Source organism: Marmota monax, unplaced genomic scaffold (genome assembly GCF_021218885.2).
Source record: "Marmota monax isolate L192 unplaced genomic scaffold, Marmota_monax_Labrador192_F-V1.1 WCK01_AAM20220418_F8-fsc00106, whole genome shotgun sequence".
NCBI lineage: Eukaryota > Metazoa > Chordata > Mammalia > Rodentia > Sciuridae > Marmota > Marmota monax.
The window spans coordinates 9,081,383-9,097,858 of NW_026695218.1; the positions used below are offsets into that span (position 1 = coordinate 9,081,383).

The following is a 16,476-nucleotide window of genomic DNA, read 5'->3' on the forward strand; positions in this document are numbered from 1 at the left end:
TTATGAGGGAGGAATCATAACAGTAGTGTGTTGTTTTGAAGAACAAATATGAAGATTAATACATATTAACTGCTTAAAGTGATACCTGACACACAGTTAAAACTCAGCAAGTATTAGATATTACTGGTATGGACTTTTTAAATTCAAAATGTGCGGTGGTTGTTGAGTTCATTTTTTTAAGGAATTAAGTTAGTTATGAGACATGTTTTGGTATCACTTAATTTATATCCTTTCAGAATTTTTATCGACCCCTCCTTCTAGAACATTTCTTACACATTATCTTCTCTATCTTCCATGTAATTTTCTTTTAAATTTTGCTTTATATGACATTTCTTTCTTTCCTTTTTTTTTTTTTTTTGGTACTGAGGCTTTAACCCAGGGGTACTTTACCACTGAGCTACATCCCCAGCCCTTTTGATTTTTTATTTTGAGACAAGATCTCACTAAGTTGCTTAAGGCCCCACTAAGTTGCTGAAGCTGGCTTTGAATTTGCAATCCTCCTTCTTCAGCCTCCCAAGTTGCTAGGATTTACAGGTATGGACCCCTGCACCTGGCTTTATATGATATTTTATCAATTTCATCTTCCAGCTCTTCTGTGGTAGTCATATCCATTCTCTTCTATTAACTTAATAGTAAAATCCCTGTTTTACTACTAGCACTTGATAATAAATAACTAATTTCCTGACTCCCGATACAGCTGAGTTTGTTCATATGACTAAGTTCCGGGCAGTGGGTGTAAATGGAAATGGTAAATGAAACACTTCCTGGAAGTCCCTTAAAGGGAAGAGACATAGCTTCTTCACTTCTTGTTCCTGCCTGCTGTGTGGAATGTTGGAGCCCCATTTTCTTATTTCCAGGCATCTTCTGTTTAAGAGCAAAATAAAACTCTAAATTTATTTTATTTTATTTCATTTTTTTTTATGGAAGTGCAGGGGCTTAAACCCAGGGTTGCTCTACCACTGAGCTACATCTCCAGGCCTTTTTAAAGATTTTTAAAAATTTGAGATAGGTTTGGCTAAGTTGCTGAGGCCAGCCTGGAACTTGGAATTCTCCTACCTCAACTCCCCAAATAGTGAAAATTATAGGCCTGTACCACTGTGCCTGGATGAAAAACGCTAATTTTAAGTTTTTATTTAATTTCTAAGAACTCTTTCTTGTTTTCTGAATTTTTTAAGTAGCATTTTCTTCTCATTTAATGATGCAGCATCTTATCCTTAAAGGATATTAATTAAAGGGTTTTTTGTTTCCTTCTTTTTTCATTTCACTTTGTTTCTTACATTGTCTCAGTTTCCACTGAGCTTATTTTTTCCCCTGTGTGTTTAATTTAATCATTGTCTTTCCTGTTAGATACTTTCCTCAATTGTCTGATTATCATTGTCCATTCATGATAAAGAATGAGATACTAGCCAGACTCGATGGCACATGCCTGTAATCCCAGTGGCTTGGGAGGTTAGGGCAGGAGGATTGCAAGTTCAAAGCAGCTTCAGTAACTTAGTGAGACTCTGACTCAAAATAAAAAATAAAAAGGGCTGGGGATGTGGCTCAGTGGTTAAGTGCCCCTGGGTTCAATTCCCAGTACCAAAAAAATTAAATAAATAACAAGGCACTAGGGACTGGGGTGCAGCTCAGTGTTAGAGCTTGCCCTTGCCTAGCATGTATGAGAGTTTATGTTCCAGACCCAACAATGGGAAAATAAAGCAGCAGTATAAAGAAAATTGTGTATAAATTATCTTTGTGTATAATTGTTGACGAGTTGGTTTCACCATAGGGAATAAGGTAGGACCCAGACATTTCTTAGGGATCTCCAAATGCCTGTATCTCTAGGTCATTTATCTTGAGTTAGTCAGTGTCCCTATAGAAAGATCTTGGAGAAATTCCCTAGGGTTGGTGACTCTGTGTTGTAGAAGTCCTCCTGTTTCTAGAATAAATGGATAGTATAACAATTTTGAGAGAAGTCACAAAAGAGCTCTCCCTTGGAGCCTCCCACTGAGCCAAATATTCTTTACATTGCTCCTTGGGTTGGTGAAGATGTTCAGAAGAGCTTCTACAGTAACTGCAGATGCTTCAAAGCCCAGCCAGTGTATCCACTTATTTCTCTATTTTACCTCTCCAGTTTATCGGGGTTTCTCCCAGGAACCTCTCTGGGATGTAAGGGGAGACAAAACAAAACAAAACAAGATCTCCACTCCACAAGTTATACTCCATGCACATATAATATGTCAAAATACGCTCTACTGTCATGTATATCTAAAAAGAACAAACAAACAAATAGATCTCCACTTTGCTTTAAAGCTTTGTCTGATAAAGTAAATTTGACCCTATAAGAAATGCTTAATTCTTTTATTTAAAAAAAAAATCTGTCTCTATGATAGCCTTGCTATAGCCTCCTCTGCTTCCTTCCCTAGGTGGCCTTCAGGAGGATAATAAGAGAGGGACTTGGGCAATCTTATGGCTTTGAAAAAACAGGCTCTTTAGAACCACATGGTGTCCTTGCACAATCAGAAACACTCCACCAGCATTAAAAGACACTATCAATAGAGAGAAAAGACAACTCACAGGATAAAGTATTTGCAAGTCATATATCTGATAGAGGATGAATATCCAGAATACCTGAAGAACTCCTACAACTCAAAAAACAAAACAAATCTGATTTTAAAATGGGCAAAGGACTTGCATAGACATTTTTTGAAAACAGATATACACAGGAAAAAAAATGCTCAACATAACTAATCATTAGGGAAATTCAAACCAAACTCACTAGATATTAATTCCAACCATTAAGATGATTAATATTAAAAAAACACAATATAACAAATGTTGTCAAGGATGAAGAAAAATAGGAACCTTTGTACACTATTCAAAGGAATGTAAAATGGGTGGTGCAACCATTTTGAAAAACAGTATGTCACTTCCTAAAAATTTAAATGTAAAAATGTGAACATACTTAATGCTACTGAACTGTACACTTAAAATAGTTTAAATGGCAAATTTCATGTACCCACGGAAGCAGAAGGCCAATTTAAGGAATTTGAGCATCCATGGATTTTAAAAATCCTTGGGGGAGCCTGAAACTAATCTCCAGTAGATACTGAGGAATGATCTATAAAAACAAAACTTTAAAACAGAGCAGACAATCCTGGGCTGAGGTTGTGGCTTAGTGGTAGAGCACTTGTTTCTTATGTGTGGAGCACTCGTTGGATCCTCAGCACCACATAAATAAATAAAATAAAGGTATAGTGTCCATCTACAACTAAAAAAAAAAAAAAAACAGAGCAAGCAATCCTAAACAGATGTACACCTAATCATAAAACTTCAAAATTAATGTGAAACAATTTGAATAGAGATCCTAGAATTGTACATGCTAGACATTATTCATGTCTTGGTTTAATGTTTTTTTTTTCAAACAGACTTTTAAACTGACCAGCTCTTTAACTTACACTTGAAATAGCCATTCCTCCAAACATTCTGTCACTTGTATTTTTCTTTAGAGCACTTAGCCACAACCTAACACTTTAAAACTTTTTGGTTGGGGCTGGGGTTGTAGCTCAGTGGTAGAGCACTTGCCTAGCATGTGTGAGGCACTGGGTTTGATCCTCCGCACCACATATAAATAAATGAATAAAATTAAGGTCCATCAACATCTAAAAATTTTTTTTTAAAAAAAACTTATTGGTGGGCTGGGGATGTGGCTCAAGCGGTAACGCGCTCGCCTGGCATGCGTGCAGCCCAGGTTCGATCCTCAGCACCACATACAAAAAAACATGTTATATCTGCCGAAAACTAAAAATAATTAAATAAATATTAAAAAAAATTCTCTCTCTCTTTCTAAAAAAAAATAGTTAAAAAAAAAAAAACTTATTGGTTACTTGCTTCTAGGCATTCTCCTTAATGGAGAATAAGCACTAGGGGTGCATCTTCATTGTTTTATCCATTTTATATACCCAGAGCGTAGATCTGAGTATGGAACATTTTAGAAGATGTTCAATAACATTTGATGAATAAATAAATGGATTTATTTACTTTATTGTATTATTTAATGTTAAATATGTATTTAATATATTTAGTTATGGTATTTAATCTGAATTTAATTCTCCTCTTTATTATCATTTATCCGCTCATTCACCAAAGCCTCTACTTGTGTCAAGTTCTTTAGTCAGCATAAGAGGGTGGGAGAAGACAAAGATATATACTGTAAACTCATATACCATAAAGATATTCCTATTTTTTGAAGAATAAAATTCAAAATCCTTTAAGATTGGACGCCCTAAATCCAAGGGAGAAAATAAGTTGGCCTTAAAAAAAATACCTGAATAACTCAGGTTTGTTTTTAAAAATGTGGAAGCGTCCCTCTAATTCCTTCTAGTCTTCCAAGGAGCCTAGCTCCTAAATTTTCCGCGACAAAACATTGCGCCAAGTCCGAGCCACCCTTGCTCAAAGCTCCTCCCGCGGCAACTGACAGTAGGGGAAATCCCATTGAAGCCCACCTCCAGCCTCCTGTATGCTAAACTGATTGGCTAAACCCGGTGGGAATGGCTTCCGGCTCAGCCAATGCAAAAAGCAAAAGCTAAAGCTCCTGTAAACAAACCAAGAGGAGCTGAGCCTTGTGCTCCTCCCCCACGTGGAGGCCAGACGCGTCCTTGGCCCAAAGCCTATTCCGGGTTAGCTCAGCGTCCTTTTAGTCAATCAGTCGGGGGTGCGGGGGAGGGTCTCCGGCAAGGGGGGCGTTCCAAACCCCCACCGCGAGGGAAAGAACTAAGGGAGTAAACGGACAGACGTTAAGACCAATCACAAGCTTAAACTTCTGAGGGAATGGGCGGGCACAGCTTCACATTTAGACCAATAAAAGCTACATATGCCCTTCTAGGTGAATGAGCGGCATCTTCCTCGGTCCAATAGACGAATGGGGCGGTGCCCGGCAACCAATGGCTTGGATTCGGGGGCGGGGTGAGAAGCCAGTGTGCAGTAAGAGGTAACCGGGCGAGTGTTAGTGGCGCTTCTCCCGTGCTGTGGCTCACGTTTTGGTACTAGAGGCCGAGACTGTCCTGGCGACTGCTACCATTGCGGCGACGGCTTAGGCTCCCCGAGGAGTGGCAGAATACGGTCTGGAGGAGGGACTTCTGGTTAGCACAGGTGGGCTCGAGTGCCGGAGCTACAAGGGAAAGGACCCTTGGATCTAGGGGCGTCCTGCGCCCCCTTTTAGACCGCCGTGGGAGCTGTAAGGGGCGGCGCGCGCCTACCCGAATACCTGTGGGGAGGGAAAGCCCGCGGGGTCCCACGTTGCACCTTTCAGCAAGAAGGGACGTCCGCTTGGGTCACCCTGTATCTCTGGGGAGCAGTAGAGGGTTTTAGTCCTTTTTTTTTTTTCCCTCCGCGCAGGTGCTCTGTTCTCTCCCACCCAAGTTCCTGAGTCTCCTCAGTCCCTTTCGAACGCTCGGACCGAATTCTCGGACATGTGGGCCCCCTCACTATCCCGGTGCACCACTGCTAGTAGCGCAAATTGACCATTGCTGCGTCCCCCGCCCTCTCCCCGGGGCGAGAGCGAGGAGGAGTTGCGCGTTTACCCCTCCCCCATTGGCTGGACCCCGCGCATTTTCTGCCTATCTTCTACTCCCTCCACCTTTACCCCAGCCCTCCTCATTCTTCATACCTAATTTAACTTAGAAACCCTGGCTGCTTCTCTTATGCTTTGTCTTCTGAGAGTGAGTCCATCACGCTCTCACCCCCTAAATTTCATTCTCATTTTTCTTGGAAACTAACATTTTCCACTTGCTTCTTCCAGGCAGCTGGAAGGTGAACCCAAGAGAGACAGAAGAACTGGAAAGAGGCGGAATACACTGAACAGGGAACTTGGCAAGGTTGGGAACTTTAATCGCTTTGTTAAAGGTAAATTATTTTTGCCTCCTTTAAGATGGCATTTGATCGTTATAGCCTTTTAGGATCATTGTCCCGATACAGTTCTTTTGATGATAATTGTTGAAAATGCAGGTGAAAGGGGCCTATGGCAGCAACAGACCTAAAATGTATTATTTTTTCAGTAGATGGAATTGGATTATACTTTAAAGAGCTTAACTAAAGCGTCAGTGTTTCCAGTTAAGGGCCTGGCTATCCTATCATAAAATATAGGACATACTTTAGTTGTATTGCACAATGGGATTTGATCACACCCAACCTATGAATGGATAATAACAGCATTGAATCTGTTTAAAAACAACATTCCATAGTCTCTTTTCACCTTTGTATTCACCTTCATAGTATAGCTGCTTGGTTTCCAGTAGTGTTGGTTCTGGCCATATGTTTATAGATTATACTTCACACTGTCTTGTACTATTTATTTTAGCAGTGCTGGCATTTGAACCCAGGTGAGTATGCTAGGCAAGTGCTCTACCACCGAGTTACATTCCAGCCCCCTAAATAAAATTATGCCAAGAGTTTTATAGGGAAAAACTAACCACTCTTAATTTTGATTTAAATTTTAGAAGTTTGAAAATATTAATTTAGATATTGAGCTGTGAGGATTTGGAGGAAATGAGAGCATATTGAGTTAAGCCTCTTAGGCTATTTGTGTATGAGAGGATCGAGCATATACACGTGTACAAAACCCTATTCATTTCCATAATTCTTAGTTTTATGATTTTACATAAAATGGAATTGTTTTTCCCAGGTCTCAGTGAAGAAATATAAGCTGTGAGTTTAACATCATGTTTACTGTGTTTGGGCCAGGATTTTGTAAAGCTTTTGTGAAAAGAAAAAATTTTTTTTCTTATTCTACTTGTAAGATATATAAATATGCTTCCCTATATTTTACTTATGGTAAGAGTTTATCTTGTATAAAGAAAGATAAGAGTGAATTCAAAGCAATCTTTACTCTGAGGTGATAAGTTGTCTAAAGGATCATATGTTTGAGTCTTGTTAATAAATTACACTCAGTAGAGCACGGTCTTAAAACTAACAAATGCCCAGGTATTCCGAATAATTTATGTCAGAGTTATAACAGCCATCAAAGAAAACCCCCGGATAAGTTGCAGATCTCTGAGTTGATCACTATTGTGAGTTGATATAAGACTGCAGGTGAAAAACAACATTATTTTTGTAAAGTCTTTTCAGGTATGTTTGTGCTTAATAGTTATTCCTTTGCAAATTTCAGAGGACTATAGCTATGTTTCTTCCTAGAGACCTTGACCTTGAGGTGCTCAGTTTGGTGGAGGATAAACCTATAAACCAAGAATTAAATGCAAAGAGAGGTTCTGCAGTTCAGGGTGTGTACAGGATACAGAGAAGCACTGTGGCACTGTGTTCTGGCCTCATCTCTCACTGCTCTAGACTTCCCACAGTGCCATTTCCTGAACCTATCTATCTCACATAGGTTATAATCTTAAACCTAAAAACAACCCATCCTGATAGATTCTAATTTCTTTATTTTGCAAAATAGACTTTTATAAAATGGGGTTCAAAAGTGTTCATGGATTTGCCTGGGGCCTTCTCACTAACAGGTGCCAAAGTTGATTCAAACCTTATCCCAGTTGGCCCTATAGCTAGAGCTTCTTGCACTGCACTGCCCCCTACTGTCTGTCCTCTGGTCATCTCTATATGAGAGCTGAATCTTTGAGCCATGTCACCTATTTGACTTCAGCTTGAAATGTATGCAAGAGGCAGTAGATTTTTCACCACTGTATACTTATCCAGGAAAGACCTCAAGAGCACCACTTGTTAATTTTGGGGTTACACATAAATTTTAGTAAGTAAATGAATTTGCAACTATGAGATCCACAAATAGTGAGGATCAACCATGCTTCTAAGTGATCCTTAGAGACCATTTCATGGTACCCTCCCCAGATTCTCTGTGGAATGTTCCTTTAGCTTCTTTGATAATTTGTTCACTTATTTATTCAATCAACATATATTTAGTAAGTACTTATTATAAGCCAAGCTAGAGATTAAATTCTTGCTATGTGGATCTTATATTTGAGTTAGAAAGACAGCTAATAAATCTGGAGAGGGAGGTCCAGGTTGAAATTATCAATTACCTTGAGCAAGGTGACACCTGGTGTGCTCTTTCTCATGTTACCTTCCCAAGTATACTTCCAGAATATATCTGTTCTACTCTTATGAATAAACTTTTCCCTTTGAGCCTCTCTCCATTGACCTGTGTCAATCTGTACTTGTCATTTGTTGATTTTGAGATCATTTGCCCATGTAACTGGTGGGATGTTGTAGAATCATGGTCTTTGAATTCTGTCTCTTCTATCAGGTGGGTGAATTTGATCAAGTTCTTGGAATTTTGAGCCTGATTTCATATGTATATGTATTACATGTTAAACACTTTTTAGATTTCAGGGAAGAAGCTCACACATATTACCTTTGGTGCTGAGTAGTAAATGTAAATTTGAATGGGAAATAATTTCAAGCATCCATATTTTCTCTCAGTTCTAGAGCTTTTAAAACCTCACAGAACACTAACTCAACAGTATTTAGGATAGGATTTGAGCTCTAGCACCTGCTTTTTTTTTTTTTTTTTTACTTTGTTCACCCAATGATTGTATTTTCCAAAAGAAAATAATCTGATTGGATTTGTCTGTCCAAATAAAATGAAACTTCCTAAAATGGAGGACCCTACTAGGCAGAATTTTGAGCCAAGCCATATTCTTGGTTATTGATCTTCCTCAAGTTCAACCTGTATTATGTCCTAAGTTGAAGCGCTGAGCCCTGGTTTCCTTTCTTTCAGCCAAAGAAACAGGGTTGGTTTCATATATTATTTGTCTGACAACTATAGGATATATAAAACTCCTTAGAGACAGTTCTTCAGACCCTATCTAGGGGCAGCAGTCTTAGAGTTTCAGTCTTCTTTCCAATTCAAATGCCTTCTAACATGATCAAAGATAATAAGGCATCTACAAAAAAAGTAATTGACACATGTCAAATATGCAATATATCTTCTTCTTGGTGTTGCATTTAATGTCTTATAATGTGATTATTCATATGGCTGTCTTATAGACTATGAGCTCCATGAGGGCAGGATCCACAGCCTTGTCTTTCTATCCTTGGCACTTAGTTCAGAGGCTTATACATAGTAAAAGATACAGAAATATCGAATTTGGGGAATTCTCAACTCTTCCTGAAAGGATATGAATATAGAAGGCTTCCCAGAGAAGGTATTGTTTAAGCTGATTCAGTCCTCCCCTGCCCCCATGGTGGGTATTGAAGCACAGATCTTGCATGTTGCTAAGCCTGGGCTTTACCACAGAGCTACATCCCTAGCCCTTGAACTCATTCTTAAGGAATGAGTGGGAATGTTCTCTAGGTAAATGAAACCTTAAGACAGCATTCCAAAGAGAGATCAGCAGATGCAAAGGCACAGATAGAAAAAGATGAAGTTTACAGAATACTACTGGTAGGCTGAAAAAACTTGACCAGAGGGTATGTCACAACTGAGTAAACCATGGTGCTGCTTAGTAACTGGTGCTAGTTTTTCTCAGATTGTTGGCATGGTATCTATAAGGATGTTGAATTCTTGGAACTACTATATTGTAGTGAAATAATTTACTTTTTTACCATGTATGAATCTCTTGTGGGACATGTACTATTCAAGGTGCTGAAAATATAGTGAGACTTACTCATGGAGTTCACAGGCAAGCAAAAGAGATGAATGAACAACTGATTTGTTTTATGGCAAGTGAGATAATAGAGATTTTTAATAAAATGCTATGTAAATCAAGAAAAAGGAGCAGTTAATAATATATAAAGTGCTGAGGATAAATCACTGGAATGAGATGATACTGAACCCTCTGAAGCACTATACAAATATAAGGCAGATAAAAGAAATATATCCAGCTTAATTTGAATTAACATTTTATTTTGTTTTAAACAGAAGTAGTCTGTTCTTATTGTTGTAAATAGAAATCACTGAACGGCAAAAGTGTGGGGGGGACTACAAAGTAATTCCTAGATCCTATCATCCTGAATCAATGGTTAATGTTTTGATGGATATATTTTATACTTTACATGTATATTCATGTGTATACATAAATATATATGTATTTTTAATAGAAATGGGTTTATTCTGTGTGTTCTATTTAGTCATTTCACTTTTATGAGCTAAATCCCCTAAGGGTATAATTACTACATATTACTGTACATAATGAGAAATAGAAAAGGGGCACTTTTCAGCCTAGTGAACCTGTAACCTTATGATGATTTCATCTCCTGAACCATTTTAGAGGCTTCATCAAAGACATTAGAAATGAATTAGATGTGTGTAGGTGGTTATACTTGGCATTATTGTTTATATGGTAGAGATTACTTCAGTATCCATCAGAGGGAACTAGTTAAGTAAATTGGAAAATCCAAACCATGGAATATTGTGTACTTTTAAAGAAGAGTGAAAAAGACCTATGTTCTGATATAGAAGACCTCTAATATATATTGAGTTTTTAGTATACTACTTTTTTGTGTTGAGAGAGAACAGTACAATATACATGCATATTTGCAAAAAAAAATTCTGAAGACATATAAGGAACCAATTGAAGTGTTTATCTGTGGAAGGAGAATAAGAGTAGAAATGAGATTTTGCCATTATGTTTGTATGGAGGCATATATTATATTTTAATTTTTTGGAATTATGTGTTTGTATTACCTTTTAAAAGTGAGTGAGTGAGTGAATGACATGAAGTTATTAGAAATCAGAAGAAAGGATCTGGGGGCTGCTAGTCTTTTTGGTATCAGTGAATACATAGCAGAAACAGCAAAGATGGGAAGATTTACCCTAGGAAATGGAGAGACAGTCTTTTTTACTTCTTTCCCTCAGTTTTGTATACTTTTAAAATATTTTTGAGAGCAATAAAATAAAACAAAAATGTTTCCAGACTGTAGTCTGCATTATTTTAATGGTGACTTTTATTTTTGATATTCAGTTGTATTTTTATATATTTACATATAATATTCTACAGCAATCACACTTTTAATCAATTTAAATTTACCTAATTGTGTTTTCTCTGTGGTACTACCATAGGACCTTTATTTAAAAAATGAAGCTAAGGCAACTTTGTGTAGTGCACATTTCAAAAGTGGGCTGATCTACCTCAAGAGGAGGGAATTCAAGCCCCGGAGCCTACATGTGACACATACATGAGAAAAAATAAGAAAAAGGAGATTTAAATATCTACATACACACACATGTATAAATGAAAATAGCATTTTTCCTTGATTATAAAGGAAGCAATATTCTCCTTGAATAATTTAAGATAAAATATAAAGAAATATAATCTTAAATTTTGCCACCCAAATCACTTTTTTGTTTTGTTTTTTAGACCTTTTCTATGCATGTAAACATTTTTAACAAGGAGGATCATGATGTATAGTCTTTTTCTCACTATAGTTTGGTTATAATTTAATGGTGGTATCTATACCCTGACATCATCATTTGTGTGTGGTACTGGGGATTGAATCCAGAGGCGCTCCACCACTGGGCCACATCTCCAATCTTTTTTTTTTTTTTTTTTTTTTTTGAGACAGGGTCTCACTGAGTTGCTGAGGACCTTGCTAGATTTCTGAGGCTGGACTCAAACTTGCAATCCTCCTGCCTCAGCCTCCCAAGCTGCTGGGATTACAGGTGTGCACCATCATATTAAGCCTGTCTCATTCTAATAGCTGGATTTATATTATGTTCACCACTGCCCCCCATCGCCACATGGGGAATTTCATTGTACATTTTAGCAGACTTGAGAAAGTATTTTTGGGTTGAATTCTCAGACGTAGAATGTCTGTAGGAAAAGACTATAAAACAACTTTAGGGCTTTTAATATAAATTTTTAAATTATCCTACAGCAAAAATTGTTTCAGTTTAGGGAAAAAGAATGCTTTTGCTTTATTCTTTTATCTCTTCTGATTGGTTGTTATTGGTTTATATGAATACTATTAATTTTTTGTATTTATTTTTATTTATAAAATAAATTGAACTAAGTGCCTTATATATTTTTGTGTTTATTTTATAGCCAGTCTTGTTACTAAGCTTCTATTATTTCTAATAGTTTACCAGTTGATTCTTAGTCTTGCTGAAAAATCAAAATCATATTTGCACATAGGATAATCTTGCCTCTTTCTTTCCAATAGTGATACCTATTATCTTGTGTTCTTGACTAGTTGCATTGGATGGACCAATTGACTAGAATTAATTAGTGGTTATAATAGTTGATATTTCTAATCTTTTTCCTGTCTTCCATTAAAGACAGGAAAGCATGATTTTACTTATTCCTGGGTTTTGGGGGTTTCTTTGGTTTTTGTTTTGTTTTGTTTTTGGTACTAGGGGCACCCAACCACTGAGCCACATCCCCAGCCCTTTTTGTATTTTATTTAGAGTCAGAGCCTTGATAAGTTGATTAGGGCCTTGCTAAATTGCTAAGGCTGGCTTTGAACTTGTGATCATTGTGCCTCAGCCTCCCTAGAGCTGCGAGTACAGGCGTGCACCACAGGCCTGGCTCTGTTTTTTTTGTTTGTTTTTGTGGTGCTGGTGATCTAACCCAGGGCCTTGTCAAATTAAGCCACACCCCCAGCCCATTGAATTTTATTAAACACATTTCTGGCAACTACTGAGATGATCGTGTTTGTTTTTGTTTTTTTCTTGTTAATATGATAGTATTTATTTTTTAAAATTTCTAACTGTTAATGGCTATTGTTGAATTTCTGGGCCGAACTTAAAGTGGTTTTGTTTTTAAATAAATTGCTTGATTTTATTTGCTCGTGTTTTATTTGCAGTCACGTTTGTAGCATGGAAATCATTCTGTGATTGTAGTTTTCTTTTGTGCTAATGTTTGTTCAGTTTAGTGTGTTGAGCTACCTATATACAAATAATTAGAATGTTCTCTTCATTTTTGTGTGTGTGCTTTGAAACAGTTGCCTGTTTTTGGAAACTCGGTGCAATGTGAGCTATAGACTTGTCTTGCCTACTCTTTAAAATGCAGTTACCTCAGGGAAGTAAAGTTTTTATGTGATAATTTTGGCAGAACAGAATGTGGTTTTCTAGTGAATCTACTTTTATTTGCTAGCAGTGTTCTTCATGTCTCTTTGTTGTTTAGGCTTTGGTGCTGGTGTTGAGTTATTAACACCATCTGAAGGCTTAGAGGACCTTTGGTTTAATATTGAACACATGTAACTGTTTGTGTACCTGCAAGACTACAGAACTACAATGTGCCTGTGAGGGCTCTGCTTTATCCCCACTGAAAGCAAGAAGTAATGCAGTAAAACTTTGCTGGACTAGAAGTTTTTAAGAATACGGTATTCTGGTTTAATTCTGTTAACTTGGAAGTAGTATAATTGTGAAAACTTTTGAAATCTTAACTTCCTGTTGAATGCAGTTCTGAAATATAGCAAATGATTCCACTTTTCTTCTCTAGTAAATTTGGTATGTTCAGACCTAGTTAATGTTTCATTATAGAATTTCTAATGTCTGAGATTCACATGATGAAGATACTTGTTTAGAACTTTAGATGTAAGAGGATGAAACAGTACTGCTGTGTAAGATCAGTCTGGAAGGGACAAGTACCCTTTCCCGAGTAAATCTCTGGTAGCAGTTTGTTTGCTTATTTAACTAATGAAAATAAAACACTTTCAATGAAAGGAGGCTGGGAGTAATAAGGAGATTATGTATTTTAATTGGAAATCTTTATTTGATATCAAAATAGAATACAGAGAATGCTTGGCTTTTGACCTAGAGAAGGAAGGTATTTTTCTATCTGTTGCATACCTGAGGTTCTCAAATTTGAGCGTGCATCAGAATCACCTGCAGGGCTTGTTACAATACAAGTTGTTAGGCCCCACCCCAGAGTTGCATGTCTAGGGTGGGGCCTGAGAATTTGCTTTTAACAAGTTTTTGCTGATGCCACTGGTTCACATACTAAATTTTTAAGAATCACCACCGTTTACTAAATATGAATCATAAAAATCTTGTTCTAAAAGAAAGCTTAGTTTCTGGGAACACACAGGTTATGGGGCAAATCATGAAAGATTCAACCCTCGCTGCCAGCATAGTGCTGTGTTTGGTTTAGACAGAACAGGGGACTCTAGTAAATAGGATTTAGTGATGTAACCCCATGGGAATAGGAGTTAGATGTCCCTTCTGTGTCCTCCATCATTTAGCATTTAAGCTAGTTTAGAAAGACCTGATTTTTTTTTAAACTGGTAAAAGGCTTTGAGTGCTTGTTAAATTCAAAGCTTTATGTGTTTTTAAAGATACTAGCTATGTTTATTGTTAGGTTTTAGGGATTTTAATACTAATTTGAGATAATAAGAGAAATGTTTTCAGAAAGAGACAAATCACTGGAATTACCTTCCTGGATTGTTGGAGAATGTAGTATGCTTCACAAAACATCAAGTGTGCTGTGGATTTTTCATATTTTTGTGATTTGTCCTTTGTATTGTTTGAGCTAATACTAATAATTCTGATCATCTTTTTGAAGTTGAAAAATGAAGGCCCAAATCATAAACCTGGCATAAAAACTACAAACTAGAAGCAGTTATTAAGGAATAGATGGGTATATACGAATATACATACAAATACACATATACATACATACATGCACGTGTAGATACAATGCACATATTTTTTAAAATTACTTGTTTACTTTTCTTTAGCTGGAGACAAAGACATCTGTGCTAAATTTAGGCATTATATGTTGTAAAATCTTTGAGTTGAAGAGAGAAAACTTTGGGAGCAACACCTTTTTATAGAGGCGATGTGCTTTAACAAGTTTTTCTTGCTTGTCAACTCTCTAATTCCTGTTGTTCCACTGCTAATAGGTTCAGTTTTTAAATTGACCAGCTGGTCCAGCCTGGACTGTTCAGAGGAATAACTGTATGGCAAACACTGGGTGGGGCAGATTCCCTACCTAGAAACATTCCTGTTTGGTTCCCTTTATACCCTTAGAGAAGGTATTCCTTAGATGAGGAAAAGGAGAGTAGAGACTAGACCAGTGATTCTGAAGCTTGTCTGCACATCATAAACAACCCAGGAGTTTTCTAAAAAGTAATCTAGATGTGTATGGGGGAGGCTGTATCCCAAACCATCTGAATTATTACCTCCTAGGTTAGAGATGCCTGGTTATCTGCATTGTAACAACTTCTTCAGACAGTTTTATAGCTGGGCACTATGCCTCAGATCAGACCAGTGTTGGTCTCAGGTGAATTTTAAGCAGCCCTGAAATAAGAAAATAAGGACCACATAGTGTTTTTGTAAAATTTAATTTATTCAATTTAATGAATTGTCATTTGCACTGAATTAAGACTTTATGTATTTTATTGTTAAAATAGTATTTTATAAAATGATGTTGATAGGATGCTTTTACTCTCTTGACCTAGTTTTTTAAAATTCTAATCCTGTGTTTCTCTCAAAATATTTTCTTCTTCTCTCCCCCCCCCCCCAGTACTGGGGGTTAAACCCAGGGGCACTTTATGCTGAGCTACATTTCTAACACTTTTATTTATTTATTTTTTATTTTGAAACAGGGCCTAACTGAGTTTCTGAGGCTAGCGTTGAATTTGTGATCCTCCTTTCTCAGCATCCTAAATTGCTGGGATTACAGGCATGTGCCACTATGTCTGGCCCCCCAAATAGTATCAAAAACATACTGGTTTATGAAATCATGGAGATTGAATGCCTCTGATTTAATCATTCTTGGAAATTATTTTTTAAATGCTTTTGAATACTGATCCATAGAGAGTCTGAGCCCCTTGACCAGATGAGATTCAGAATTGAGAAATTTCCAGGTTTTAGAAAGACACTTTCTCTCTTGTATAGTGCTGCATGGGTCTGGGGCAACACTTTTTTCCACACACATTAATACATTCAAGCAAAGCAAAAGTTTTTTATACTAAGTGGGATAAATAAAGACTGTACATAGGGGCTAGGGATATAGCTCAGTTGGTAGAGTGCTTCCCTTTCATGCACAAAGCCTGGGTTCAATCCCCAGCACTGCACAAAATAAATAAATAAATAAATAAATAGATAAATCAACCCTGGTTTATAAACGTTTCTTTTTTTTAATATTTATTTTTTAGTTGTAGTTGGACACAATGCCTTTATTTTACTTATTTTTATGTGGTGCTGGGGATCGAACCCAGGACCTCACATATGCTAGGCAAGTACTCTACCGCTCAGCCCCAGCCCCAGCCCTATAAGCGGTTCTTTAAAAAAAAAAAAAAAAAGTCTGTACATAGTTTCTTATCAGTTCACTTTAAGTTTTACTGTCAGCTAAGTTTTCACATGAATTATATGAATTTTTTTAGTTTTTAGAGCTTTGGATATTGAAATTGTGCATAAGGGATTATAGACCTTTTGGGGGTCTGCTTTCTCTTCCTAAATGTACCAGCAAGCTTCAAATTAAATGGACTTTATTTGTGTATGGTAGGGAATATTATTTATTTTGATTTAAACATACTAGCAGGTTATATGACCTTGTTCACCTTTTTCTTCCAAAGACCTCAGTATTT

At 37.0% G+C, this 16,476-nt stretch overlaps 1 protein-coding gene across 2 annotated transcripts in view; it reads left to right on the top strand.

Annotated features, from left to right (window-relative positions):
• Positions 1–4,963: 4,963 nt before the first annotated feature.
• Paip2b (poly(A) binding protein interacting protein 2B) overlaps positions 4,964–16,476 on the top strand; it is a 36,148-nt gene continuing 24,635 nt past the window's right edge. The window contains exons 1-3 of one of the 2 annotated variants that reach the window (XM_058575068.1): positions 4,964–5,130; positions 5,780–5,883; positions 11,509–11,605. The gene's annotated coding sequence lies outside the window, so the exon portion shown is untranslated. The remainder of the gene's footprint in view (positions 5,131–5,779; positions 5,884–11,508; positions 11,606–16,476) is intronic. The other variant, XM_046432326.2, reaches the window with a different exon arrangement.